The sequence below is a fragment of the Leuciscus leuciscus genome (assembly GCF_965113295.1).
Source record: "Leuciscus leuciscus genome assembly, chromosome: 2".
NCBI classification, from domain to species: domain Eukaryota; kingdom Metazoa; phylum Chordata; class Actinopteri; order Cypriniformes; family Leuciscidae; genus Leuciscus; species Leuciscus leuciscus.
This window is the reverse complement of record NC_138726.1, coordinates 40183671-40209629: the sequence shown is the minus strand read 5'-3', so window position 1 is coordinate 40209629 and position 25959 is coordinate 40183671. Positions and strand designations below refer to the sequence as shown.

The following is a 25959-nucleotide window of genomic DNA, read 5'->3' as shown; positions in this document are numbered from 1 at the left end:
GTTTTTTTTTTGGAATGGCATGTTTCAGTTTTATAATTAATGTTAGAAACGTCCACTGTAATTTCACACATCTGCAGCACATTCTTCCAAAAGCTGCTGGAAGCATCTGGGTGGCTTTTGGCCAACAAGACAACTGGCAATGCTCATGGTGATGACAAAGATAATTCCCTAGCATCGTCTTTTCACATCAGTCTTGTTCAGTGTTTTTCATAGTTAAACTCATGAACACCTCGCATTTGAAGTCTTACATGCTTCACTATTGGAGTGATTGACAAAAAATGGACAAAATTGACCAATTTCTCTTGATTAGAGAAAGGTCATTAACATCAAACACTCTGAGGTCCACAGAAATCTCTTGTGATGTGAAAAACTCTCAAGTTTGTGTTTATTTTTTAAAGGAAACACACCTGCAAACTCATTGAATTACCTTGACTCAAAATAGAGCTGATTACCTTCAAAAACTTTTTCAACAAAGGCAGTGCACAATGGATCCATGTGGCCTTTTAAGTTTATTTTTCTCTGCCTTGTATATTTAGTCTCTTCAGACAGCAGATAAGAGTTTATGTAAAATTAGAAAAAGACTTCAAATGGGGTGGCAATACTCTCTCCTCATTTTGTGGGCTGCTCTCATTAATCTAACATTGTTGTAAAAGCATGTAATACTGAAAAAGCTCTTTATTTATGTTCCATCTATTTGACGGTATTAAACATGGCTGATGGACTGTGTCTAAGTCAAGATGTCTCCATCTCCTTGTTTTCTCAGAACCACTGGTACAAATTAAACTGTTTATGAGAGCCCAGCAGACAAATTTGCTTCACTAAATCGGTAACCTACGGGGTATTTCCTGTGTAGTCTGTGTTAAATTGCATATGATTAGCAGGGAGAGTTTTCCTCCGCCACCATTAATGTCAGATGGTGAGTCCATGGCTGGAAGGAGAGTGCAATGGAGTAATGCTACAGTACATGATCACATATAAATTATGTAGCTATAATCATAATAGCACTGATAATGATGAATTTAATTTATTGTGATTTGAGGTGTTATGAAAAGTACTGCTACACTGGCTCAAAGTTGATAATAAAATATGTAAAAAAAAGTCTTGCCATGTAAATGCAGCTTTATAGATATTCCACTGTTTTATAATTTATGTTATTAATAATCAGGAATATTGACCGAAAAATTTGAAAATCTATATTATATATTTATAAAAATTTATTTAAAAAATATGGTCCCAATTTATATTAGGTGTCTTTAACTAATATGTACTAACATTTAAATGAATCAGTTGATACAATGCACTTACATTTTGCAGGTACATCAATTTTTACATTGTACTTATATAAAAAAAAAACCTGCATGTTATTACAGCTGTAATTCATTTCTGTAATTACATCTATAATGACACTGTTGAGCTATGCTTCCCACTGAGTTTTTTTGTGTCTGACCGATGCCCAACATGGCCCAACATTCTTTATGATCCTCACTATAACTAATTTATGTATTCCAGCTGTTGGGTCATGTATGCAGTGACACCAAACTTTCACTTGAATATCTGAAATATTTGAAGCATGTTTTTCCAGATATGCCTGCAAATCCAAACCTAGAATGCAAGGATAAATAAATAATGAAGTGTTCCACAGACCAGTTTTTCTGCAAGTGTTGTTGAATGATTGTTAGATTTGTTGTTGTATTCAATTACAGTAGCTATGTTTCCATCCAAAGTTGCAAATTTTGTCTTTTGTGCTGATTTTGAATATCACATAAAACATTGGCGAATAAAGTAGCGTTTCCATGTGTTCAAGAGAACAAAATTGTCACTTTCTGGGACATTTTTGCTAAATATCTGTAATAAAAATATAAGCGGCTGCAACCGGAGAAGCCACTGTGGCTTTTTTCCAACATCATAAATGACTTGCATCTCAGAGCGCGCAGATGAAACACAATAAACATGCGTTATTTTGCATTTGGATGCCTGGCGTTTGGGAATGCAATCATGTGAGACACTTCTGGGAGGTCATTATACCAAATCATTCTGATGAGATGAGACCAAATCATTCAGACTTTAGCAGACATTTCAGAATGATCAAACCAACATTTGAGATGCTGTACAATGAAATTGGTCCGTTGCTTTGTCCAGTTATCCAATCACATCCACTGTTGTGGCATGTGAGACATGTGAGTTTTGTTGTGCATCAAGGGAATTATTCAATAAAAGTGTTTTAACAGTAGTTTATGCACGTCTTTATATCAGATAAAAAAAAAATTATGCTCTGATTTGAGCTAATTTAATGCACATTTCTAGAATTTTCTATTCATAGTTTTTTTATGCAATTTCCCAAAATGTGAATCAAAACTGGTGGATGGAATAGTGACTTGTAACATGAGAAGTCAGGTTTCAAATATTAAAACAAAAATTTCCCATGAGCTTCATAGGAACTTGTAGTTTAAGCTGTTGTTTGCTTAAGGACTGTGAGGAGTAAGTTATATCTTTCTGTATCTCACTCTGATCCTTTCTTTCTCTCTCTTCCTCTCTTAGTCTACCTAAAGAATTTGCAAGGAGAGCTGATCGTGCAACATTGCGTCCTAATGTTTCACATATTTAATTATTCAGGAGAACCCCCAATGGCCGTATGTCACTGGCTCTGCCATGCTGACAGACCTAGTATCCGTCACCTTTTCAATCTGTCTCTTTAAGACACAGCACTTTGTTTAGCATTGTCCCCCCTCTTCCCATGATTATATCAGCGTTGTGGTCAGTAGCTCAGGTACAGTATTTGTCTGTGACTGCTTGGTGGGAATTAAATGACCTAGGCATCCAAAGTCTGTGTGTTAAATTTTTCATATGACATCTGGCAGCCCAGTGCCTAATGTGGGTGAAAATGGCAATTTTCCATCTGTTATCTATATGTAAGTACATATTTGGGCAAGGTTTTGTTTGGTCAAACTTTGCTTAAATTACATATTTCTTTTAAAAATTCTAATAAATTTTACTTCAAAATTATGTTCAATTCCAATTCTGAATTCCTTTCAAATTCAAATCAATTTTAAAAACTAAATACGATTTTAAAAGGCATTTTCAGTTCAGAATGACACACAACCCGTAATTTATTATAATTCACACTTCTGCAGTACTAAGGTTGCAGGCATGATTCAGGTTAGATTATGATTAAGAGTCTTCTCTGGAAACATAGTTAACAGGAGGATGAGATGAGCAGGAATAACACACGTTCATTCATCTTTTTAGTGGGAGGATGAAAAGACAGTAGAGCAAAGTGTTGGATTCTCTCATTGGCAGGAAGAGGATCTGACACATCTTCTCCCTGCAGCACTGAAAAAAGGAAAATCAAAAAAAAGGAAAAGATGGAGAGTGTGTCTGCACCAAGCGAAGTTGAAAATGAACCTACGCAATACACACTCTATTTTTGAAGAATCTATTTTCACCCAGGTGGATATAAATTTGGTGGTGACTCAGATCCAGGAATAGTTTGATGGTGTGTATTTCAAGCAGATGAGAGGGAGTAGGGAATAGCTGGCATCGGTATTTTTGCTTTTAGTTTTAAATGAGTGAGTTTGGAAAAATGCATGACTGTGAATCATACACCTCCCTTCCCTGTTTGCTGACCTGATGTTACTAACATCTAATAGCTAAATCCAAACTCAATTATAATTTTTTTGACCACAGAATAATCTGGGGATATTTCAGTTTATCCCCATTCAAGCTGTCAATTATTGAGTCTCTATGGGCATAAGATTTATCTTCAGTGCACAAATGTGTGCACATATTTGTGTGTACCTTTCATAAAAAAAAAAATAAAAAAAGGAAAAGAAATAGAACATATTTCTTGGTTTAATGTGTGATATCACTTCACATATTTTTTATAGCGTTCTGCAGCAGCATTTTCCCCTCATTAAAAATATAAAATGACTCTATTCATCTCCCTGCATTTGTATAAATGTTTGTCAGGCTGCTATCAAAGTTGTTGTGTGGCTGTATTAGAGGATGGAGCAGACAGAATGCAGAACAGGTCTCTACTCCTTTGCTTTTATTTGAGCTGCTGACTTTGTGAATGGACTTATGCTCCTCCCATTTTTTCAGGTGCTGTGCTTCTATTGGCTGAGATATCTCCGCAAGCAATCTGCAACATCACAGCACTCCAAGTTCCATTCTCTCTCTCTCTCTCTCTCTCTCTCTCTCTCTCTCTCCGTCCCTCCATCTCTCTCTCTCTTTCGCTCCATTCCTCATCTCTCCATCTGCTTCTCTCTGTCTTTCCAATTCTCTTTTATTCTCAGTATGGCTTTTGTTGTCCATTTGTAATTGTCATTTTTACTTCGTTTTCTCCCACCCCATCTCTCCATCACTCTGTTACCATGTCACAGGGTGGGAGAAAAAAAGGAGGGATGGGAAAGGGAAGAACCATCCTCGAGAAAGAGGTCTGCACCACATACAACATTCAAATGGATTGCTGACATCAGCACATCAATAATTACAAGGTTTTATTCATAGCCTTGAAGAAAAAAAAAGAAAAAAGAAAAAAAATTGACAAATCACATATCCACTTTGAGTTACTTCAAACATCATGTTTGCTGTTTGCAATATGAGTGTGTCTATGTAAACAAGCAAAATACAAAAATGTGTGTCTTTGTGGCAAAAACATGTTGTATGTAACTCTATTTTCTAAATATAGTCACACAGTAGTTTTGCACATGGGAACTGGACTGCCACCCGTGATTTAAATCAATGATGAGAGGAGGAATAGCAGACATAACACATAGAAACAGTGAGTCACACACCCTTTTATAACTTAAGTATTTAGTGAATATGAACCACATTTTTCTCCTGGACTTCATTTACTGAATGCTGATGAATAATCTCTCGCCACATTTGTGCGGCCACTGTTCAGATCTCTCATAGGGAGAAAGGGATGAACTGAGAGATGATGGACGGAAAATGATGACAAAGATTTGTTTCTATTCCAGGCTGTGTGTCTGTCAACTATTGTATGTTGTGCATGATACCAGTGATTACTCTACTAATAGTTCTAGCTCTATGAAAGCTCGGCTTTCAGGTAAACTAGGACAAAACACCCTACCACCAGTAGGGTCTGGCGCTGATGTTGTGACAGAACCCCCCATCCATGGGCAGTTCCTGATGACAGAAGTTGCCGACGACAGGGACAGTGTCTCCCTCTGGGTGCTGGGTGATTTGGATGACTGGTGTGGAAGTCTGTAAGTAATGAGGGATCTAAGATGCCATCTCGTGTTACCCAAGGTCTTTTGTCTGGACCGTATCCCTCCCAGTCGACAAGATATTTGAGACAACCGCCCCGTCGCTGAGAGTCCAAGATGTCACAGACAGTGTAGATGAGCCCCTCGTCTGATTCCACTGGAGGAGGAGGTACGTCAGCTGCACCAGACCCTATTGGAGAAGAGACAGGTGAGTCACTGTGAGGTTTAAGAAAAGGGAGACATGGAAGGTGGTTGCAATTTTGTAAATTGGGAGGTAAATTCATCAGGTAAGTGACTGTTTATCTGTCTCTGAATGGTGAATGGTCCGATGTAGTGGGGACTCAGCTTGCAACAGGGCAGTCAGAGGTGGATGCCCCTGGTGGAGAGCCAGACCTTCTGCCCAGGGCGGTAAACGGGAGAAGCAGATCTTCTGGCTTCGGCCTGGCTCTTGTGCCTCCTTACTGCCTCCTGAAGATGGATGGGAGCTAAGACCCTGACCCTCTTGCTCTCCTGGAACCAGTGGTTCACAGCTGGAACTTCCGATGGCTCACTTGACCAGGGAAACGGGCTGTTGGAAACTGAGTATGCATTGTATAGATGTTAATCCTGTAGAGTTCTGACGAAGGGAATTATGAGCATACTCTGCCCATGGAAGATAACGGCGTTGGTGGATGTGGCAGTATGATCGCAGGTAATGTCCAATTTCTTTCCATTCTGTCTGCCCATTGGACTGTTGATGGTAGCCTGATGATAAGCTCACGGAAACTCCCAGTAGTTGAAATACTTCTATACTCAGGAAATAACCTGGGACCCTCAGTCGGAGACAAATTCCTCAGGATGCAAAACATGCTGGAATAAGACCTCTGCAATAACACCAAGGGCAAACCCTTGAGAGGGATCAAATGACAAGCTTTTGAAAATCGATCAACTGCTAAGAGAATGCAGATAAAGGAATCTGATGGTGGGAGGTTGATGACTAAATCCACCCCGAGATGAGACCAGGGTTGTTACGGTATGGGTAAGGGCAGAAGTTTCCCCTGAGTTACAATAGGTGTAGTGGTGATTTTGAGATATAGAAATCATATGGAACATGGGACATATGTGAGTCCCTCAGGACCTCCCGGCAGAGTGGGCTCAGTTTGGGTGGCTTCTGCAATTTGATCATCCAAAAACCATTGGATGGGACTTAAGATGATAACTGGAGTGAGTATGGGGTCAGGAAGATTCATAGATGTCTCAGTGAAATGAATACGAGAGAGAGCGTCGGCCCATTGGTTTTTATATTACCAGGTTGGTAGTTGACTGTGCAATTGAATCGAGTGAAGAAGAGGGCCCAGCGTGCTTGACAGAGATTGAGTCGGCGAGCTTCCCGAAGATACTCGAGATTGCAATGGTCTGTTACTACCTCGAAAGTATGTTTAGCTCCCTCCAGCCAGTGTCTCCATTCTTCCAAAGAGTTCATGATTACCAATATTGTAGTTCCGCTCTGCCAGGGACAGTTTCTTGGAAAAGAAGGTACATGGAGGGAGTCTCGGGGGCTCTCCCTGCCACTGTGACATTACCGCTCCTACTCCATTGGTGTAAGCGTCTACTTCCACAGTAAATGGGAGGTGAGGGTTCGGATGGGCAAGGATAGGAGCAGTACAGAAGGCTTCTTTCAGCTGGTGGAAAGCTTTGGTGGCAGATGGATCCCAGGACAAAGACTTGGGCTGGTTGAGCAGGGAGAAGTCAATAAAGGGAGAACTTCAATAGAAGTTGGCAAAGCCAAGCAAGCGTTGGAGCTTCTTAATCAATGAAGACTGAGGCCAATCCTTTACTGCTTGGACCTTCTGGTCCGTCTGGATGCCAAATTCATCAAATATGTAGCCTAGTAAGTGAATAGAGGGGAGCTGAAACTCACACTTCTCCAACTTCAAATATAGCTGATGTTCTCTGAGCTTTTGCAGGACCTCAAGCCTCCTTCCTTCTTTGCCACGAAGAAAAATCTGGAAGTGGCAGGGGAGGTAGATGGACAAATGAAACCTTGATCGAGAGCCTCCTCGATGCACTTCTCCATGGCCTTGTGCTCCGGGATGGATAATGAGTATATTTTACCCCTGTGCAAGGTGGCTCCAGGCAGCAGCCCGATGACCCAGTGCCATGAATGGTGAGGTGGTAATTTGGTAGCCAGTTGTTTGCTGAACACATCCTGGAATGCCTGGAACTCACTAGGAATCTCAATAGGTGTTGGAGTTCGGCAAATGGATCGGGTGTTGATCATAAGGAAGCGTCTGATTCCATCTTGTGTAATCGGTGGTCTGGTAGATCCTCGGTATAATCGTTGGTCAGGTGTAGATGCTCAGTTTCAAAATTAATAATAAATTCTGAAGCGCATGCACATAAAAGTGTGATGTTTGCAGCGAAACAGCCAATCACTTGAAACATGGAGCGAAGCAGAATTTCTGTAACGACGAGGCTGAGCTGGCGTTAGAATCAATTTGCGGATATTTATTAGCAGCAGGTTTTAGAGACAGAAACGTTAAGCCTGGCAATAGGTCAGAACCCCAATAGCAGTCTAATCTAGCGACATACACGAGGGTAATCCAAAAGGCAGAGGTGAGCAAACAAGCAAGAGGTCCAAATACAGTCATCAGTCCAAAACAGTCTACCAAAGTAGAGGGGAAATCCAATAGATGTAAATGAGAAAATCAGGCAGAATCATACACAAGATAATCAGGCAGAAAACAATGGAAACGCTCGGTAAGGCAGATGAACTGGCAAACACACAATTGCTGAGTCCCAATCATAGACTGTAAAAAATATGGACAAAGCGTCTGTGACGTCACCCATAGACTTCTGAAGAACGGTTTTGAGGCCGTTTATGGGGGGTATGGGCGGCGCCATATTTCAATACAAATGTTCAGAAAGGATAACTTACAGGTATGATGTGTTGTGTCAGATCATGGCCGAGACGTCAAATTTCAGGAATTCCACTTGGCGCAGCCTATGCTCGTTGTCAGCTATCAATCAAGCTGTCAATCGCGCCCTTATTTGTCATACATTTTATATCTAAATACGATCTAAACTAACGAGTTAGAAAAAAATTCACCCCCCTCACAGTTGTCAGGCACTCGGAACCTATCGAAAAATACAATAAAAGTCCATGGGACCAACCTGTAAAAACATGAATTTATGCTGTGAAAACGGACATTTTAACATGGGGGTGTATGGACATTTGCTCCCTTTTGGGACCTGCCCCTAGCGGATTTTCGATGTATTGCAGTTTTTCGCACTTCCGGGTAGGCTTCATTTTTCAGATTATAATGTTGCCGCTTGGTCCCAATTCGCATACTATCCGTCCTAAATAGTATGCAAAACTAGAATTAGTACGTCCCAAATCGTAGTATGTTGAAATGAGTATTCCAAAGATACCCGGATGGTCTACTATTTCCGGTTAGAATTCGAAGAGCAGATCAATGCACACTCTAACGGCTAATATTGCCCACAACCCATTGCGTGCGGGAGGGAGGAGCTTTGCGGTGATGGTGGTGATGTAGACATGGCAGCCAGATGCAGCAGCGGAGATGCGCCCTCAGTTTTTAAGTGTAAGAATTCAAATGTTTAACCATAATTAAAGTTATATTTTATTGTCTCGTAATATTAATGGGTTTATGTTGTGCCAAAAAAGTACCGTGTTTATCTTGTAGGGTCCGATGAAGATACTGAGCGCCTCATTGCAGGCTACAAAACAATAAATAAAAAGGCTCTAGTACAGAGTCATGCAAGTGTCTTTTTTATGTATTTCTTTTGATGTTTCTGTCTGACTAATTTGTAGTAATACTGTGGCTGTACAAATGTTAACTTTATCAGTCCAACCAAAGAAACATGGTTACTACACTTTTACTATAGTAAAAGCATGGTTCATTTTCATCGGGGTATTTTTAAGTATTATAACTGTTACATAAGTATAAGATTAAGTATAAAATACGTTAAACAATAGTTACACTATAAACTTTAAATATTTTAACTCTCATTACACACATTTGCACATGAACGTCAGAACCAGCCACCTAAACGACCTGCGTTTGGTTGATCTACGACGACGCCCTGCTTCACTCCTTAATTTGGTAAAACACATTGTAAATGTATTGTGGAAAAAAAGATGGGAATAGTAAATAAAATTATATTGGATATATAAGAATGAATGAAATGTAAAAGGTTTTGTTAACAGTCGCGGTGTGCGTAACTAGGCAACCACGTTCTCGTTTACGTTGCATGACGTCATCGAAGTATGTCCCAGAACGTGCATACTCTTTTGCTACACACTCAAAAGTATGTACTTTTTCATCACAAAAAAAGTACATACTTTTAGGTTGTAGTATAAGTAGGCGAATTGGGACTCAGCCAATCTCTTCTTAAATACTGTTCAAACAGGAAATGCAAGTAGAAGCAGAGGGAGCAGTACACAGTCAATACTCAGGCGAGGGCTCCCTCTGCTGGTGTGGCGTTACAGTTATTTACGTTCAGCTGAAGTACAAGAGAGTGATCATCCTGAAAAATAGAGTGGTTACACTTTATTTCAATAGTCCACTTTAGACATTCTACTAACTATAAGTAACTAGCAAACGGATTGAACAGAGAAGCCCTATGACCTGGTTTCACAGGATCATGCCTTAGTTCAATTCGGAAATTTAAGTAGCTTTATAAACGTGCCTTAGAAAAAAACATTACTGGTGTGCATCTTGAGACAAAACAATGGCACTGACATTTTATCTTTTTTAAGATATGTCAGTGCAAATTGCTTTCAGTTAAAACAGCTCAAACTTGCATTTTATTCTGGGACTAGGCTTAAGCCTTGTCAGTGAAACCGGGGGTTCTCACAAATCTATGCACAAATAATATAATCAGTGGGGAACCGCCAGTATATTAGCTTGGTAAACACTAGCCACGGGATAGTACAGAGAAGCACAAAGTGTTACCTACAGATCCAAAATATATATCCAATAAAAGCAACAAAAAAAACACCTCACCAAATGTTGACAATCCAATCCAAACTCCTTAAGAGTGTGCTGTCAGAGCTTGTGAGGATGATAATTCGCTGCTTTAGTAAGCTACACTTGACAGCGTGGAAATTGATTGAAGAACGACCTATCTCAGTCAAGCGAGAAAGCGAAAGTCACCATCAAGCTTAGTCACAATCAAGCACTCTATTTCCCATCATCCCTCCGTCTGCTCACCTGCACACTTTCAGTAATCACCCAGTCACACCAATCACCATAGCCTGATTTCTAATCATCACCAGCTTTCACCGATCATGTCATCACGCCAGAACCAGTTTTAAGGACACACAGATTGTCTGGTCAGATTGTTACTTACCTGAAGTGTATCTCCTTGATCTTCTCTTTGTCCCTGTTTCCAGTCTCTAGTTCCTCGTCATCCTCCAGTCTCCTTGTGAGCATCCTACAAGAGAAAAGGAAAGTTGTATATTATCTCAGTGACTGTTCAAAGTGTGTGTGGCTACTCACCATTGTGCTGCTTGCCATTTCACTCAGTGTCCTGTTTCCTCATTTATGAAAATAAGTGTTTTGGATTTTGAATACTTACCGGTCAGTCCAGTGTGTGTTTCCTGGCAGAAGACCAGACCGAGACAGTTTACAGTACTGCCCTACAAAGGCAAAAGACCTTAACTCGCTAGAGTGTGGAACTGAGAAAAATGACTTTAAAGGTTCTTAGTTGTCCCACCACATTATTTATAGGTAGGACACTGGAAATTGGCCAATTAGATGTTTTAGTAATGGAAATTATCTACATAAAAAAAATCTTGAGCTCAAACTTGACTTTTGACCACTATTTTAAAGTTACTGTACTCTGCTTTTGTATTGTCAGCAAAAAGTGAGAAGTCATGCCAAGGCAAAAGGCAGTAACTTCCACATTATCAATATTGGGTTGCTGATCACCATTAACAAAATCATTATAGTAACACCTGTATAAAATCTAGTGATCATGACATTTATTTTGTATGATTTACAATTACTTATAGCCATCTACTTGTTGCTATCATGTGTTTTGGTTTCATTCTGATGGCATTATTAATACATTAGACATGACGAAATACCTCCGTAGCGATAAAGAGTATCTTCAATTGGTACCGAGTGGCATAAGACTTGCTAAGCGCGTGTTCAGAATTATCATGATAAAACAGATCCTCGCGCACATTCGACCTGGGATTGGTTTAATGCGGTGGATCTGAAAGACGCATATACTTACCATTCAGATAGCCCCTCATCACAGGCACTTCCCGAGATTCGTGTTCGAAGGTGTCGCGCTCCTCGTAACAAAAAGTATGAACGCAGTGCTTTCCCCTTTAATACTCAGTGGGGAGCACATTCTGGACTACCTAGACGACTAATGCATTTATAGCACAACCTTCTGTGTTCTGCAACTTTTCAATGTGTGCCGCACTATGCGGGGGTTTCTGTCCGCCTTATTATTGTGCTTGTGCACTTCGCTCGTCTCGCGGATTTATTCCGGACGCTGTGATTGTCTGTATAACCTGCTTGTAACAACTGGTCTGATGTTGTTACATCTCAAGGGGCTATACTTTGAATAAATTCAAATGTAAAATTCAAATGTTAGAGAAGACCCCATTTCCACAGTCGCTTCCACTCCAGCCATCCTGGCAGCAGAGGGTGTTTCCATTGAGCCAACAAACACCGCCGAACTTCTCCCAAGTCCTTCGCCATCTTCATTCCTCATGCAAGTGTAGCAGGGTGGAATAACTCCACCTATTGGGAGATCGTGCGCATGCGTGTGGCTTATTGGCTGCCCTTGTATGGAGTATAAAAGAAGTGGGTTTTGGCGACCGGATATGCGTCTTGGTATTGCCATCATGTCATCTGTTGCCGCCGAAGGCTTAGACCGTGTCCTTCTCTTCCGTCTGCTGTGCGCTCGCTGTCTACTTGCCTTATAAACAAGTGTTGATCGTGTTTAGCTGTTATCTGTTTTATTTTCAGTAACGTTAAATATTTATAGCATGTTATTTACAGCGGTATGTTTCGGATCGAGCGGCTGTATTCCCGCATAGCGTGCGACCATAATGGTTTGTTTACGTTGACCATCCCCGCGGCATGTATAATTATAGCTTTGTTTAGTAATCTGTTATTCTCTTTTACATATTCTTGTTATGCTCTGCAGATCTGAGGGTCCTCCCCGCCTACTCGATGGGATTGAGCGTCAATATTAAATCGTGAAGCGTCTAATTGTGGCTACGTTGCTGTTTTGCCTCTACGTCTAGTTTATAGTAACTGTATGCACGGTGTTGCGGTGTCGTGATGCCTTGGTCGGGGCTGGAGCGGCTTGCTGGCTGGTCTGTCTTTACCAGCTGCCACCTGCTTGATCTTCTGATTGTGCATCAGTATATTGAGTCTTTGTTTATGAATGTTTTTGTTTTTTTGTTATGGTTCATACTTCATTCTGGGCATTGTAAGTATAACTGCTGAATTTGAGTGAAGTGTGTGCTTTTAATTTGTTTTTGTTTCTCTTAAGATATGTCATTTGTATTTTGTTTTCTTTTGTTGTGTTATACTTATATGGTTTTCTAGAAGCTTGTTTTGTTTGTATTTGTTTTTTTCTCTGCAGGAGCTGGGGGTTTCTGGAGCAGGGCGGCTGGCTGCTATCGTATGGTGTGTGTGGTGATTACACCTAGTGCCGTATGTTTTCTTGCATCCAATCCTCACGTGTGTGTGTGGGCGTGTGTTTGGGTTACTGAGGTTCTTCTAATTGAGGCAGCCAGCCTGTGCTTCCAGGTACCTCCGCTGCTGGTCAACTAGCTCAACTTAAATAAAAGTTTGTTATGTGTGACTAGTACATATTGTGCACGTTACTATAAAATTGATTCTAAGAATCTTGCTGTAACATTTTTAAATATTTATATTTTCAGTGTTGATGAAAATAAAAGTGTACATCTTTTGTCTTTCTATATGACCCACGTCTCCTCACCCATCCTTTTGATTAACAAACCTGTGTGCCCTTAGGGCTGTTATTCCCCAGTATTTTGGGGTGGCGTAGTCGACCATTGTTGCCGTTATAGGCGTATCTGCTGGAGTTGCCCCTTTTCCTCTTGCTACATTTGGCGTATAGTCGGCAGGATCATCTGTGTTTGGGCAGAGACGTGGGTGTGTTTATAAAAACAAGACAAAAAAATGTGTTTTGTATGTATTTTATGTTCTGAGGCAAAACAGCAGCGTAGGTGGTTTGAACCGGGTCTCTTCTGTCGGCTGGCTTCCCTCTATGGTTGGTAAGTGGGATGTGAGTTATCGAGCAAGAATTGCAACATTTAGAGGGAGAGGCACGGGAGGAGATGTGGTATCATCCCATGTGTTTCTCGTTGGGTAGCCGTCATGGCAGGACACTTGTAACCGGTGTCTCCCTGGTGTTTTTTTGTTGTGTAGCCGTCATGGCAAGAGGTCTTGTAACAAGTATCTCATGTGTTTTTCGTTGGGTAGCCGTCATGGCAGGGCACTTGCAACAGGTGTCTCCCTCGTGTTTTTCGTCGTGTAGCCATCATGGCAAGAGGTCTTGTAACAAGTATCTCATGTGTTTCTCGTTGGGTAGCCGTCATGGCCGGGTATACTGTCCTTGCAATGAGTTGCTTCTTCAAAGCTCGACAGTTAGCTAACAGTGTAAAATTCTCCTGAAGAAAACACAAGGCATAACTTTTCTTGGGTTCCACGAAGACTTTACTTTTCTTATTATACTGTAAAACTGTAACAAAGAGCAAAAGACAAAACAGAAATAAGATCAAACCAATACAGATACCTAAAGTACACAACTTATAGCAACAGAAATGCTGAGTCATAGCTAATAGCTATGCTAACTATCAATTTAGTCATTTGACATGAGAAAACTCCAATAACCCAAAGATATGCCAAGTACAATTACTTTTACATTTTTTTAGTAATATGTACAGTACTTACGGACAAATAGTATCCAAGGCAACAATGTAAAAAGAAAGAAATGCAGCAGGAGAAAACAGCACTGGCGCTCTGCTCTGCAACTAAATTGTTATGGAAATTTACTAAACTAAAGCTACTGCTGCTTGATAGCCAAAAGGGGGCACTGTTGCACACACAATTATGATGAAAAACCAAACTCTTAATTTACTTTAGAGAGGTCAAAACACAGGGCATTTGTAACAGGTGTCTCCCTCATGTTTTTCGTCGTGTAGCCGTCATGGCAAGAGGTCTTGTAACAAGTATCTCATGTGTTTTTCGCTGGGTAGCCGTCATGGCAGGGCACTTGCAACAGGTGTCTCCCTCGTGTTTTTCATCGTGTAGCCGTCATGGCAAGAGGTCTTGTAACAAGTATCTCATGTGTTTCTCGTTGGGTAGCCGTCATGGCAGGGCATTTGTAACAGGTGTCTCCCTCATGTTTTTCGTCGTGTAGCCTTCATGGCAAGAGGTCTTGTAACAAGTATCTCATGTGTTTTTCGCTGGGTAGCCGTTATGGCAGGGCATTTGTAACAGGTGTCTCCCTCATGTTTTTCGTCGTGTAGCCGTCATGGCAAGAGGTCTTGTAACAAGTATCTCATGTGTTTCTCGTTGGGTAGCCGTCATGGCAGGGCATTTGTAACAGGTGTCTCCCTCATGTTTTTCGTCGTGTAGCCGTCATGGCAAGAGGTCTTGTAACAAGTATCTCATGTGTTTCTCGTTGGGTAGCTGTCATGGCAGGGCACTTGCAACAGGTGTCTCCCTCGTGTTTCTCGTCGTGCAGCCGTCACTGCAAAAGGACTTGTAATCAGTATCTCTATTTTGTTTTTGTCGTGTGGTCGTCATGGCAAGAGGACTTGTAACAAGGGTCATGTTCTGGTGTAACATCCAGTGATGAATCAGCTCCCTTTTAGGTCTTGGGATGATTCCTGAGGTCTGTTCATCGTCGGGGCGACGATTTGTAATGAGGGGGTAGATGTAGCAGGGTGGAATAACTCCACCTATTGGGAGATCGTGCGCATGCATGTGGCTTATTGGCTGCCCTTGTATGGAGTATAAAAGAAGTGGGTTTTGGCGACCGGATATGCGTCTTGGTAATGCCATCATGTCATCTGTTGCCGCCGACGGCTTAGACCGTGTCCTTCTCTTCCGTCTGCTGTGCGCTCGCTGTCTACTTATCACAGGTATGTTCAGTTTCCTTATAAACAAGTGTTGATCGTGTTTAGCTGTTATCTGTTTTATTTTTAGTAACGTTAAATATTTATAGCATGTTATTTACAGCGGTATGTTTCGGATCGAGCGGCTGTATTCCCGCATAGCGTGCGACCATAATGGTTTGTTTACGTTGACCATCCCCGCGGTATGTATAATTATAGCTTTGTTTAGTAATCTGTTATTCTCTTTTACATATTCTTGTTATGCTCTGCAGATCTGAGGGTCCTCCCCGCCTACTCGATGGGATTGAGCGTCAATATTAAATCGTGAAGCGTCTAATTGTGACTACGTTACTGTTTTGCCTCTACGTCTAGTTTATAGTAACTGTGTGCACGGTGTTGCGGTGTCGTGACGCCTTGGTCGGGGCTGGAGCGGCTTGCTGGCTGGTCTGTCTTTACCAGCTGCCACCTGCTTGATCTTCTGATTGTGCATCAGTATATTGAGTCTTTGTTTATGAATGTTTTTGTTTTTTTGTTATGGTTCATACTTCATTCTGGGCATTGTAAGTATAACTGCTGAATTTGAGTGAAGTGTGTGCTTTTAATTTGTTTTTGTTTCTCTTAAGATATGTCATTTGTATTTTGTTTTCTTTTGTTGTGTTATACTTATATGGTTTTCTAGAAGCTTGTTTTGTTTGTATTTGTTTTTTTCTCTGCAGGAGCTGGGGGTTTCTGGAGCAGGGCGGCTGGCTGCTATCGTATGGTGTGTGTGGTGATTACACCTAGTGCCGTGTGTTTTCTTGCATCCAATCCTCACGTGTGTGTGTGGGCGTGTGTTTGGGTTACTGAGGTTCTTCTAATTGAGGCAGCCAGCCTGTGCTTCCAGGTACCTCCGCTGCTGGTCAACTAGCTCAACTTAAATCTAAGTTTGTTATGTGTGACTAGTACATATTGTGCACGTTACTATAAAATTGATTCTAAGAATCTTGCTGTAACATTTTTTAATATTTATATTTTCAGTGTTGATGAAAATAAAAGTGTACATCTTTTGTCTTTCTATATGACCCACGTCTCCTCACCCATCCTTTTGATTAACGAACCTGTGTGCCCTAGGGCTGTTATTCCCCTGTATTTTGGGGTGGCGTAGTCGACCATTGTTGCCGTTATAGGCGTATCTGCTGGAGTTGTCCCTTTCCCTCTTGCTACACAAGCACTGGAGTGTCCAGCCGTCATGTCATCCAAACTAGATTCTCCAGTCTTCCCTCAAGCCCGGAAGATGGTATCAAACGGCGCTGACCTGAGAGCGAAAATGTCATATCCTGTGGTTATTTACATCTGGAAGGCCTTGAAGAAATCTTCCCCTCTCAGGTTCCTACATCCACAATCCGCTTCCAAGTCTGTTCCAGTAATTGAAATCCCAAAGCCTGTCCCAGTGAGAGAAATCACCAAATCCATTCCAGTCTGTGAAATTCCTGAACCCACTCCAGTCTGTGAAATTCCTGAACCCGCTCCAGTGAGAGAAATTCCCCAATCTGTTCCAGTGAAGAAAACTCCAGAGCCCAGTCCAGTGAAGGCTGCAGCAAGAGACCAGAGTCCAATGAAGGCTCCTGAGGGGGGCATTTTTTTTGAGGCGGGGCTACAGTCACAGAGGCCACCCCAGAGCCACCCGCTCACCCTGATATGGCCACGGAGGCCATCCCCAAGCCACCCACTCACCCTGACAAGGCCATGGAGGCCGATCCTTATTGGCTCCCTGAACTGCTGGTGCCTCCCTGGCTCCCTGAACTGCAGGCGAGTCCCTGGCTCCCAGAGCTGCTGGCACCTCCCTGGCTCTCTGAGCTGCCGGCACCTCCCTGGCACTCCGAGCTACCTGCACCTCCCTGGCCCTCTGAGTTACCTGCACGTCCTTGGCTCCCTGAGCTGCTGACACCTCCCTGCACTGCCGGAACCTCCTTGGCCCCCTGAGCTGTCTGCGCCTCCTTGGCTCCCTGCACTGCCGGTACCGCCCTGGAGGCTTCCTATTCTGCCAGCACCACCCTATTCACCTGTCTGTCACCTGACACAGCTCGAGGATGCCCACCCACCCTTCCGGGAGGGGGAAGTACTGTCACGGTCACCATCAAGCACTACATTTTCCATCATCCTATTGGAATCGGCTTGTGTGAGATACTCACATTAAGCTTTCGCTTTGAAGCCAAGCGGACATTGTTTCACCCAGTTCCAGTGTTGGCGTGACGGCGTGTTCCAGCTGAGGTCACGATTGCTGAGCTGTGCAAGCAGCTTATCCTGTCCGCTTCAACATAAAATATCTTGTTTCCCTTAAAGAGGAAATCACGGGTGTGTGACGTTTACAGCCACACTCTCTGCCTCACTTGTCTGGGCCAGAAGCACGCTGAGGTATGGACACTCTGCATCATTCTGCTAAAGCTCTTGTCAGCAGAGCTCCGGTTGTTGTCCACAGTGCTGTAAGCACCAATTTCAACGCTAAAGGCGGCCCTGTTACTGTGTTCAATGGAATTCCTCTCTGTAATAACTTCAATGAATCTGTCTGCACGTTTTCTAAATGCAAATTTTCATGTTTTTATTTATTATTATTATTGTTATTATTATTATCATAATAGTTGATATGTTAAACAGACAATCAATTACGTAGGCATTCCTCTTTCAACAGAGAAAACATTAGGCCCATCAACTTCTCCGGAGCTTCTTGGCATTTCACTAGATTTCTATTTCACTAAAAAACAAGAAAAGTTTTATCTGCTGAAGCTCATAAGGCCAGACGTGAATCGGATCAACTTCGGACGAAAACAAGGATCAACATCGCGGCAGTGCATTTGAATCATGGAGAAACCGAGCATGGAGCATTAGTTCAACGTCAAGCTGATAAAAGTAGCCTATTATTGTAACTTTGCAGTCACAGTGGGAGTTTACCTGAGTTTCCAGCATGTTGTTGGTTGCTTTCTCCGGTGTGTTGCGTCAGTCTACCCAGAGCACACGAGCACTCCCTTGAAAAATTATTGGTTGCAATCTGAAACATCACCACTAGAGGCCGCTGAAAACTCCATATAGCCCCTTTAAGCCTTAAAGTTCTGCATAATTAAGGGCGTGGCCACGTAAGTGACAAGTGATTGCTTCACTACTAGTGTTTAGGTGTGTTGGACATCGGCTGCGGCTGAATGAAACCGATCGGTGAGAGTTACCGCGTGCAGGCAGGGAGGAGCTGAAAATGGAGACGCGAGTCGGACACTTTCTGCTTCCCGTATTGTGTGTTTGCATACTTTATCACAGCTGAAGTGAAATAAATGCAATATTTGTCAAATACACAGACTCTTCAGAGATATTTTCATTCAATTATTTATAAGTACTACTAATACAGCGTCTGTTTATACAAGAATAAAGTTAAAAATAAGCCTACTATCAATGTAGTGGGGTCTACATTTTTTAACCCTCTTTTTATTTTTAGTTTGAATTGAATTGAATTGAGTTTCTTTTGTTTTGTTTCAATTGAAACAAACACTATAATAGCATCTTGGTTGATAATTCAATATACCTACTTTATTTTTGACAATATATCCCATACTATATATTTAACATAAATTGGCAAACAAAAGCTTATTTGATGTGACAGTAGTCTATTTTACTGTAAAAACGTTATAATCTATCCAAAACTAGTCAACGAAATCTTGTCTAAACATTCATATTTCGTCTGTAATCTCAGTATAGCAATATAGTTTTGGAAAAGCTAAACTAGTAGATGTGTTCATGTAAAAATAGCATGTTTTAAGTGTCTGTAGTAAACAACAGCAAGCATCTTTGCCGCTCATTCACACATAGACACGTGATCTTTTTGCAGTTTACAGACACTATAGCGATTAGAACGAAGCACTTAAGAATAAAGAACTTAGCCTACTATTCACAATCCTCAGCTGGATCCGTTGCTCCTCGAAATGAAACCGAAACCAGCACTTCTGAGGTAAATCTTTCCAGGATTATATTACTTTTACGGTATTATTATTCCTCACAGCGTCACAAGACGACGTAAATTACATGAATCTGATAAAACTTGATGTGTTGTATCAAGTTGATGTGGGTGTTGACAGGTTTGGATTGCCTCAGGTAATTTGCGTTTGAATAGCACGTGCTCTCAGTAGGCGTGTTCACATTAGCAGATAATGAGTTGCCATGAGAACGACTGACATCTCTCTCTTTTCTTACAGATTACATAAACAGAGAATATTTGTTTTAGTTTTGAATGTGATCATTTAAAATTAGACACTTAAATGATTATTATATTGCTCTTGCCTGTGTGACTAGTATTCGCTGAGTTTTGTATAAGTTTAGAGACATGCTGCAGAAAAAAGTTTACTGAGATGGAGAGGAAGAAAGCATACCCTGTTTATTTTCTTTATTTTACAAAAGCACAATGTTTAGTTTCGATTGTAAGTGGACACATAAAAAAGTAGACATTTAACAGTTTATGTTTTTCATATTTTTTTAAGTCTGTATGACCATAATTGACGGAGTATTTTAAATCTATTTTGTTGCAATGTGAAAAAAATCCAGCAAAACGCGCCGGTGAGTTTGTCGACCCCAGAGGGTTAAGCAGACAGTCTACTAATAATCTGATGACAGTTAGTTGACATGTAGTTGCAAAGTTACTTATAGTTAGTAGAATGTCTAAAGTGGACTATCAAAATAAGGGGCCCTATCTTGCACCCAGCGCAATTGACTTTGTACACCCCGACGCATGTATCATTCCTATTTTGCACCCGCGCAAAGCGGACTTTTCCCTCCACAGAAGCACGTCGGTTAACTAAGAAATACACTTGCGCTCGCGGGGGCTGTTCAGCGCAAAGAGGAGGCGTGTTCCGGCGCAAACGTTCCTTCATGCTATTTTGTAGGTTTAGAAAACAATTGCGCCACTAACCAGGAAAAAATTGTTTAAAGTCAGTGGCGCGTTGCGCATGTTATTCATATGCTATTTTAAGGGCGCATGCTTGGCCATAATCAATGTAGCGTGTGCACAACGCGCACTTTGATTCTCTCATCTACACAGAAGCAGCAGTTTTCATTTTTGCAAATCATACATTATTACGATAGATAGATAGATAGATAGATAGATAGACAATTTATTATAAAAGCATACATCTAACTTACACATTTACCCAAATTATCATACGCCTGTTTAACCGAAGTTAATTTGGGTGGGTTTCTCCATCCCCAATGTCACTTCTCTGTGTTTTACGGCCCTGACGAGAATGTCGGTCTCCTCGGCTGTGAACCGCTCCTGGCGCGCGCCTGGCAAATCCGCCGTTATAATAGGAATCCGCTTTAGAACAAGCGCGCCTGCTCTTAAAGGGAATGTGAGATGACGCTCTGATTGGTTTATTTCACGTTACGCCCAAACCACACCTATGAATAATGAAGCTACTTCAGACCAACCCCTTTTAGATTTGCGCTGGGCGCAAGAGGCATTTATCCCGCCGGGAAAATAGCAACAGCGCCCAAGACCCGCCCACAAAGTTACTTGCGCTTTGCGCTTGACACTTGCGTTTCAGATCGTTAAAATAGGGCCCAAAGTGTTACCGTGTTTTTCTCCTGATTTTATATATATATATAATCTTAATTATTCATTAATTATTCTCTATTATTTTGAATGGACCAGTTCTCCTCGCCAGACATTAGTCAAAGATTGCAAATGGATGTTTACAGGGCAATAAAATATTTGATTAGCATCTTATCAGCCTTCTCTAAAAAAACTCCCCAGACATGATCTTACAAAAGACTTTGTAAAACACATAATTTTAGAGATATCATCCTCAGATTTGAAATGAAGCATGACCACACTTGTGGCTTCCCTTTTGTGGTTATAATACATTCACATCATATTTGTATTTATTTAATAAATACATTCTTAATATTTTTTGTTTTTGTTTTTATGTTTAAGCTTATATATCTCAATATTAATAGCAGTCTGATTAATTCTGAGTCTTGAACTGTAAACTCTCAAGGGTTGGCTTTCAAAATATATGTTGTTTATGTGTCTATTCAGAATGACTTATGAGCAGCAACCTTTTTATTTTGGGCATGTTATGTATGCCCCACTTGCCAAAATGGGGGCTGTCTGGCAAAGGGTAAACTAAACTCAAATGTAGCTAATCAACAGTTAACAGGCCTCTGGTCACTCTACCTCGGACACTCTCTTGATCAGTTTCAATTAAACAAATGAACCTGCTTTTAGACAGATCACAAGTAATGAAATAATTCAACAGCTGGAAGTAAATAAAATATGTTGACATGAAGGGGCTATGGATATATCTGGGCAGGAGAGAGATGATCCTAGCAATGTGTTTTCAGCACGGTGGCGGGGGAGTGTTGATTTATCACTGGCAAACAGAGTGGAGCTTGACTGCTTGGCGAGGAGCGGTGATGAAAACATACATCCAAATGAATGAGTGTCAGGGATTAATCAAGCCCTGTCCTCAGGTCTGGAGACCTGATCATAACTCATTCCATAAAGTTTGTGAGGAAATGATAATCTTAGAGAGTCAATTAGGCTGAGTGCTAATGTGTCTGAACCGCTGCTTATGCTGCTAAGAGGAGGGGCCAGGCCAGTGTGGCTGAGAGAGCTGTGATGTGTAGAGAATTGCCCCTATCACCATCAATCATTGCTAAGAGGTAGGTGTGACCGGGTAGTACATCACTCTGTCTTTCGTCATGCTAACTAGAGGTTTAAATCTGTGGCCACTGCACTGTTACCTGCCACTTAGCAGACACTTTTTATCCAATTAACTTATGGCAAACTCATTGAACGTATAGTTCCCTGAGGCAACAAGAGGTTAAACACTTTACTCAGTTAAACTGTAGTGATAGAGCTGGATTGTGATCTCAGTAACTCCGTTGTTCTAGATAGCCCTACTTGGGACTGAACTGCCCTTTTTGACGATTTGTGCTACCCGCTCAGAACAAAATTTGACAGCAAAAAATGCTACCTATTGTGCTACCAGCATCATATTCATGTGGTTTGAGGCTTTATTAACGTCCATACCTACCCCTATCCTAAACCTACCCTTAAAACAATGCAAATATTATTATTTCTTTAAGTAAAGCAATATTGATGTGCACATGCGCAGTAAGCCCTGGTAGGACAATCTGACGGGTTGGATGAAATGTCAGGACAGAGTTGTTCAGTAATGGTACTTTTGAATGAATCTTTTTTGTTCACTTTCATTCACTGATTCATATTTCTTGTTAACTGATGTCTCTCTTAAAGACACTGAGCTCTGGTTTTAAGTGTGAGACTGCTTTGAAGGATTTTCTCAATCGTATTTTAGATGTGACTGAAGACAAATGAAAATTCATCAACGGTCTAAATGCATATTAGAAATGTAATTGTAATTCATCTGTGCTTATATATTATTTTAAATTAATTAGCCTTTTTTGTCCTTGTAACGTTCAATCAAAATATCATAACTCGATCTTCCAGTGAAACGACTTCTCTCTGGTAACATATGCAGGACTTCTCCAATCATTTAATCCACTTTAACCAAACCCCGGGAAGCTCACGTTCATCTGCCTCCACTTTTGAAAGCCACACTCACATCTCAAAATCCAATAAAAAACTGCTGGATAGAATCAAGTCCACAATTTTTCGCTACTTTTCATCGCAACTTTTAACAGGCTACTGAAGTCATTCAGTAGATTTTTACACAAACATTTTTAAAAAGCATAATAAGGCTTGTTCCGGTTGTGAACAATTTGGTACTTTTTATTCAGTGATTCAGTGACTGATAACATATTCATAACATAACAGATGCTCAATTACTGGAACTTACCGGCATAACTATATAATACAAAATAAAATAAAAATTGTCACAAGCCAATAATTGAATTAATCTTTTTGGTGAAATTGATTTAAAAGACTTGAGTTACTGGGATAAATCAAAATTCTCACCACTTCTCTTCAGGCCACTTGGTAGATGATTCATTTGGTGATCAACAGTATTTGTGATATTACAATCTGTATTTAATCCTCTTGTACTTGTATATTTATGTCTTGTATACTTGGAGAACCAAATGAAGACTGTAACTCGATTAAACTAAAACCCACTGCAGCCAAATCATAACCACCTGGACTTAGTAACAGTTCAGACTTGAACTTGCATCATGCTGCATGTGAGCTTTCACTGTGCCACAGATCATAATATGGCTTTATATCTAGAGGCTTACTATCTCTGTTCAGTTCCACACTTTATTGCCACTACACAGGAGAAAAGTTTAATTCCTGGGCCTAGGGATAGAGCACACTTTCAGGAAACGATTTGCTAAGTCCTCAGTTAAAGTGGGAGATATTAGCAAGACTGACGCACTGATGACATGCGAGTATAGCACCATGCAGTTAATGGGAAATGGGATCTGTAGAGACGAGGAACACTCAAGCTCTCTCCAGCACACTACAGTGATGCCCAGTCATCAAACAAAAACATCAAGACATCATCAAGAGTGTGCGTGGTGTGTGTGTGCGCAGGTGTGCTGCGGTCTTCTTGAGTGCCACTGAGAGGGGCTATGAATGTATCTGTCAGTCTTTTCGGAGGAACTTTGAGATTATGTTTTCATACCATTTCATGTCTTTATGAATGTAATTCTCTCGGTGTGTGTGTGTGTGTGTGTGTGAGAGAGAGAGAGAGATGCTCAACAGTTTGTCCTGCGCAAATCTTGTCAAAAAAAGAAAAATGAGGGAGAGAAGAGAACTGTGAGGGGAAGATATGCGTAATCCTCATTTTTTATTGATGAAAGAAGGCGGGGATGGAGGGAGAGAAAGAAAGAGAGATATGGGGGGAAAAGAAAAGAGATATAAATGTTTTTAGCACTTTTCCTCCCACATTGAAGCTATGTGGATCACCAGTAGTGCCACTATTGGCAATATACTGAACTCTACCCTGTAACATGAACTGCTTAAAACACTCCCGCACACATGTAGATGTGCACATTCACCGTGTGAGAGAGAGAACAGGGTGTTTCTGAATGTAAGGTGAATTGTTTTCACCCCCTACTGACTAAAAGCAATCTGCTTCTTCGCTCAAATTTGACCAACACACACTCGTGGCTACACACACACGTGCGGCATGCCTCAGCGGTCAAGTAAAGAGAAAAAGAAGGTTCAGAGAACACTCACTTACACCGTCCTCGCCTCAATCCATCAGACTGGGCCTGCACAACTACCGGCGTCTCCGATGTCAGTTGGGCTCAGGTTTCCACCTTGGCCCCTCCCTCCATCAGTTCCGCCGTGGGTCACTCTTCTCCTGGCTGTCTCTGGGGTCGCTCTGGGCTCTCGATGCCCGTACGCTCTTCCATGGGTCCTGCCACCGTCCACTCCTCCATGGATCCTTCCACTGTCCACACATCCTTGGTTCCACCCACCGCCTACTCCATCCTGGATTCTCCGTCTAGCATCCCTGCCTGTTTCCAACTTTTTGCCAGCTCCTCATCCACCACCAGAGCCCCCACCCTACCTCTCTCAGGGGCGGTATTGTTGTGTTCTACACACTGTTTTGTATGTTTCTTGCCATCTGATTACCTGAGTTTACTTTGTTTTACTTTATTTAAATTAAGGAATAATAATTTATCTTCTTTGCCTCTGCTCATCATCTAACACAGTGGTTCTCAAACTTTTTACACCAAGTACCACCTCAGAAAATATTTGGCTCTCCAAGTACCACCATAATGACCAATATGAATACAGTAGCGTAGTAGGCCTAACTATTCAGCTATGGTTATGCGTACAGCTCAAAAATGAGGCAGCTTAATTTCTAATAAGAATATTTATTATTGTCAGCCACATTAAACATTGTAAAAACACAGTTTGAACATTAACACTGCACTGTGCTGCTTACATACAGGTAAATAAAAAACTTAAATAATGATTCAATTAAAATGTATTGCACCTAAAAGTGAAATAAAAACTGAAGCCTACTGTACTTAAAATATGAAGTAAAAAAAAATACTGTACTTAATTAAAAAAACACAGGCTGTGTATTGATATTTAACCTTTTAAAACGTACATTTAAAATATTCTGGCTGACCCTAAGTTTTTCAAGGCGATCATTATTTAGAACTGATCACTATAATTGTTTCCATGGTGACGCGTCATTGCTTGTCACGTTACACACCGCAGCCACAATATCGCTGACTGATGTGACTGACTAATGAGCTGCTTTTATTTTATTTTTTTATTCAAAATATTCACAAATTTGTTAGCTATCGCATGAAATATTTGATATTCCGAGTGTCAAATATATGCAAGTGGAAGTATTATGTTGTTTAAACACCTTTATAACGATCGCTTTAGTTGAGCGCCGTCATTTTGTGCCACTGTTCAGAGAATCGGATCTGTTGGATTGTTACAGCACGTGAATTCATCCACTTCTCCCGAAATACATGAAAGTAAGTGGCCGGTGAACTGGGAGAAGAATAGAGTTAACTTTAAAGTTACTAACACAATGTGTAATAAATAAAATCTGATATGAATGAAATGTGTCGTCTAATTATAATGGAAATTATAATTATTTCCGCTTCCATAGACATCAGTGTGTATTTTACAAATTCTAAATG

At 41.0% G+C, this 25959-nt stretch overlaps 1 long non-coding RNA gene across 1 annotated transcript in view; it reads right to left on the bottom strand.

Annotated features, from left to right (window-relative positions):
• The window catches only part of LOC309493474, a 71738-nt gene extending 46070 nt beyond the window's left edge, over window positions 1-25668 (bottom strand). Inside the window, exon 1 of the long non-coding RNA XR_014203953.1 lies at window positions 25002-25668. This is a non-coding gene — a long non-coding RNA (uncharacterized lncRNA). The remainder of the gene's footprint in view (window positions 1-25001) is intronic.
• Window positions 25669-25959: the final 291 nt, after the last annotated feature.